This window comes from Rhinopithecus bieti, unplaced genomic scaffold (genome assembly GCF_001698545.2).
Source record: "Rhinopithecus bieti isolate Rb0 unplaced genomic scaffold, ASM169854v2 scaffold_9663, whole genome shotgun sequence".
Classification (NCBI taxonomy): domain Eukaryota; kingdom Metazoa; phylum Chordata; class Mammalia; order Primates; family Cercopithecidae; genus Rhinopithecus; species Rhinopithecus bieti.
In genome coordinates this window covers 1,435,029-1,440,176 of record NW_016806456.1, presented here as the reverse complement: position 1 = coordinate 1,440,176, position 5,148 = coordinate 1,435,029, and positions in this window count along the sequence as shown.

Below are 5,148 nucleotides of genomic sequence, written 5' to 3'. Positions count from 1 at the left end.
AAAAAAAAAAAAAAAAAAAAAAAGGTTGCAACCCACTAGACTGATTTTATTTTAATTTAGTTGAGTTTAGTTTTTTTGAGACTCAGTCTCATTATGTTGCCCAGGCTGGAGTGCAGTGGCATGATCTCTACTCACTGCAACCTCCACTTCCCTGGTTCAAGTGATTCTTGTGCCTCAGCCTCCCAAGTAGCTGGGATTACAGGTACGCGCCACCACACCCAGCTAATTTTTGTATTTTTAGTAGAGGCGGGGTTTCACCATGTTGGCCAGGCTGGTCTCAAACTCCTGACCTCAGGTGATCCACCCACCTCAGCCTTCCAAAGTGCTGTGATTACAGGCATGAGCCACCACGCCTGGCCAACTGATTTTATTATTTATGAATGGATCAAAATTTGCAGTTTGAAAGACACTACTCTCATCCAGTTGCTCAGATGGCAGATGAGGAAACTGAGGCACAGAGGGGGAAAGAGTTGCTTAAGTGAAATGGTGGATGGCACAGGACTGAGCCGAGACGTGTGGTCCCCACTGCTCTGGCTTTTCCACAAACCACTGCATGGAGGTGAATCTCCAGGTTCTGCTGTGTAAACAGCAGCACTTCTAACATGATAGGTTAGAAGGTACTTTTTTTTTTTTTAATTTTAAAAGTGTCCACAAAAGCTCATAGGCACACAACCTTCTCAACAGCAAGCTCATTGCTAAAAGGAGACACTTGGCTAGGCACAGTGGCTCAGGTCTGTAATTCCAGCACTTTGGGAGGCCAACGATGGAGGATCCTTTGAGCCTAGCAGTTCAAGACCAGCCTGAGCAACATAGTGAGACTCCCTGTCTCTACAAAATAAAATAAAATAAAATAAATAAAAGAGGCACTAGGGTATTTTCCCTTGGAGTTTAGCACTTCACTTTCACCTGCCAGTGTAAGCAGAAGTTTCATTTCTTTCCTAGCAGCCTCTAGAACAACCCAAGATGTGGTCGGAGCTACTTGTTCCTCTTAAAGAACTAAGTGGTTCAAGATCTTGTCCTCCTTTCTGCAAACAGCAAGGCAGTTTGCCCATCTGCCCCAGGCCTGCCACTGTTTGCAATGCTGAGAAAAACATGTCAGACACGAAGGAGCCATCTTGACCGTGAGAGCAGGGGAGGCTGGTAAGATGAGCTCATGGGCAGTTTTTGTTGTGGATTTCACTTTTCACAGATTGCACTTTCACCTTGACAGAAAGGGAAGGCCAAAGTCTCCTTAGAGTTCACTTTAGATGGGGCTTCTGACTCTTCACTCCATGCTCCTGGAGAGTTTATTGCTGGTACTTTATTACTCTTTTCCGATTCTGCTTTTTATTCATGATTCCCATTCTAGTCATATCAACCCTATGAGAAATATACTCCGAATCTTGTTCATCTTGCTGTGGGGCTCGGCCCAGTAAGCGTGGGCTAAACCAAAGTGAGCTATGAGATTTCCCAAGAATTTGATTCCCTTAAGCTAAATTTTGTCTTTTGGTTTTTTATTTAGAAAGGACGTGGACCATTGCCCTTATATCTGCTGCCACTCTAAAGCCCACACATCAGATCTAAGTGGCTTCTAGGCCAAGCATGGTGGCTCATGCCTGCAATCCCAGCACTTTGGGAGGGTGAGGAGGGTGGATAACTTGAGGTCAGGAGTTTGAGACCAGCCTGACCAACACAGTGAGACTCTGACTCAAAAATAAATAAATAAATAAAACGATAAAAGTGTAATTTTAAATTAGTCACAGTAAGAGACTAATTTAAAGGAAGCACTTTACAGCTTATCTTTGGTATATTTAGACTGTCAGCATCACCACTCTTGCTCTTTGGGACATTGTTAAGTAAATTAAACATGACTTGAACACAAGCACTGAGTTACCATGGCAGTCTAATGGATCATGCAGACAGCTACTAAGTGGCTAATGGGTGTGTACCTGTGTCAACGCAGTGGACAAAGGAATGATTCATGTCCTGGGCTGGACAGAGTGGGATAGTGAGAGATTTCATCACGCTACTCAGAATTGTGTGCAATTTAAAACATGAATTATTTCCAGAATGTTTCTTTTTGTTCTTTAAAAAAAGTAAATGTTTATTTATTTATTTATTGTTTGTTTGTTTTTAAAGATGAGGTCTTGCTATATTGCATAGGCTGGTCTGAAACTCCTGGGCTTAAATGATCCTCTTGCCTCAGCCTTCCAAAGTGCTGGTATCACAGTCATGAGCCACTGTGCCTGGCCTTTGAATATTTCTTCTCCCTTTTTTTTTTTTTTTTTTTTGTTACTTAGTTTTGATTTCATCATCATAAACTTAACTCTGCAATCCAGCTAGACACGGAAGGCAATAAAGATGATATGGAACCCAGGAACTGCAGTGAGAACACAAAGATCATAGGATACTGTGAGCAAATGAGGTGGAGGGGTGCTCTCCTGAGATACAGAAGGAATGGTCTGTTGGTTAAGATAAAACACAAGTCAAATTTATTAGCCAGCAATGGGGGATCTTCTTGCTGGTCTTGCCATTCCTGAACTAAGAGTGCTCCATGGCTTCCATGATATTTATGCTGTCTTTCACCTCGTCAGAGAACACGTTTGCCATCCGACCACTCAGTCTTGGTGGTGCACATGAAAAACTGGAAGTCTTTTGTGTTGGGTCCAGCATTTGCCCTGGACAAGATGCCAGGACCTTTGTGCTTCAGGATGAGGTTCTCATCATCAAATTTCTCCCCATAGATGAATTTGCCACCAGTGCCATTATGGCATGTGAAGTCACCACCCTAACTCATAAACTGTAGAATAATTCTATGAATTCAGGAACCCTTATAAGCAAATCCTTTCTCTCCAGTGTTGACAGCATGAAAATTTTCTGCTGTCTTCAGAATTTTGTCAGCAAACAGCCTGAAGGAGACGCAGCCCGTGGACCACGATGTCAAAGAATATGGTGGGGTTGACCATAGCTGGTGGCAAGAGGCTCTGGATGGCATTGATGTCTCCAAAGCTGGAATATTTCATTTAGTATTTTCAGACCTTCGCTGACCTCTGGTAGCTGAAACTGAAGAAGGCAAAGCCTCCAATAAGGGGGAGCTACTGTATTCTAGAGAAAACAAACAGGGAAACAAATGGGTAGACAGCAAAATGTAAGCAAATGAGATAATGTGTGACAGTGTATAAGTACTATAAAGAAAATAAAAAGGATAATGAGATGGAATGCTAAGGTGTTTTAGAAGTAGATAACATTGAGCAGAGACCTGAGTTGCAAACACAGAAGTAGCTGGCAGAGCATGGCGGGCAGTGTTGATAGGAGCGGGGAGAGCAGGACACCAGAATGCTTGCTGGCTCAGGAGGCTGGGGGAAAGGCAACTCGAAGGCAACAGGTAACAACAGTTCAGTCCTACCTTGAGTATCTTCTATATTTATGGAACTACTTTTAGGCCTCAGTGAGGTTCATAGGTTTTATTTATTTACTTTTTTTGGACAGAGTTTCACTCTTGCTGCTCAGGCTAGAGTGCAGTGGTGCAATCTCGGCTCACTGCAACCTCCGCCTCCCAGGTTTAAGTGATTCTCTTGCCTCAGCCTCCCGAGTAGCTGGGATTACAGGCATCCACCACCATACCTGGCTAATTTTGTATTTTTAGTAGAGACGGAGTTTCTCCAGGTTGGTCAGGCTGGTCTCGAACAACTTAACTCAGGTGAATCGCCTGCCTCGGCCTCCCAAAGTGCTGAGATTACAGGCGTGACCCACCGTGCCTGGCCCATAGGTTTTATTTCAAGTGCAATGGGAATGTATCACTTTAATATTATCTTTCTGACTTCTCTTCCTGCAAGCTACACATTTCTGTCTCTATCTTTCAAAGACTTCCCCACTTTAAGGCATTTTCAGAGCCAACTGCTAGTACTACATTTCAGGGCAAGTCTTGTATTTTATTTTATTTTATTTTTTTGAGACGGAGTCTCGCTCTGTCGCCCAGGCTGGAGTGCAGTGGCCGGATCTCAGCTCACTGCAAGCTCCGCCTCCCGGGTTCCCGCCATTCTCCTGCCTCAGCCTCCGGAGTAGCTGGGACTACAGGCGCCTGCCACCTCGCCCGGCTAGTTTTTTGTATCTTTTAGTAGAGACGGGGTTTCACCGTATTAGCCAGGATGGTCTCGATCTCCTGACCTCGTGATCCGCCCGTCTCGGCCTCCCAAAGTGCTGGGATTACAGGCTTGAGCCACCGCGCCCGGCTGTATTTTATTTTTAAATTAAAACAAAACAAAACAAAGCTATATCCTTCGTGCAAACAACATTGTGACAAGAGATGGAGGAAAAGCAATCACTTCCCTATCTCTTCACCGTTAAGTAGCAATACCAACTCTCATCTTCCATATGATGTTCCAGTTCTTGCAAATATGTGTAATTTTAAAATATTTCCTTAGGTGAGAACAAGCCAGGGAATGGAGCAAAACAGAACTAAATTACCAGTTAATACATTCACTCCCTTTTTCCTCCTCCAGCCTACCCAAAGTACAACTAACATTGTACTGAGCCGGCATTGTGCAAATTGTTTTAAGTGCATTATCTCAAATAATCAACATAACAACCTTGTGAGGTATGTGCTATTATTATTCTCATTTTACAGAAGATACGCCGGAGGCTTAAAAAGATTAAATAAATTGCCTAGGATTATGTAAATTGTCACTGACAGTAGGCAGGACTCAAATCTAAGATACCAAAGCTGTTGTGCTCTAGACCCTGATCTAAGACCCCCTTTCTGTGGCTGCATTAGTTACTGGAAGGCCCCACCCACCCTGGTTCTTTTTAAACAGAAACTCCTGCCTTTGCCTAGTAGGGCCAAAAAATGGACTATCATCGGGTTTTTCATATTTATCTCACAAACTTACTGTAAATAATGTCAATCATTCGCATGCATACAGCTTTGTAAACAGATACTGTTTACCAAATTCTTTCAAATGTATTACGTCACTTAATGCTGACACGATAACCACCGAAGGAGGGCTCTCTTAGTGTCCCTAGTTGAACTGATGAAGAGGACAGGAAACTGAAGTGACCAGTTCAAGGTCAGTCAGTTAGACTGCAGGGGTCTTCTGCTGCCAGGCCACGCACATGAGGGTTGGGTTGGGTGGCTCATGTTATCAGTAGATGACTAACATTTTTATTCTT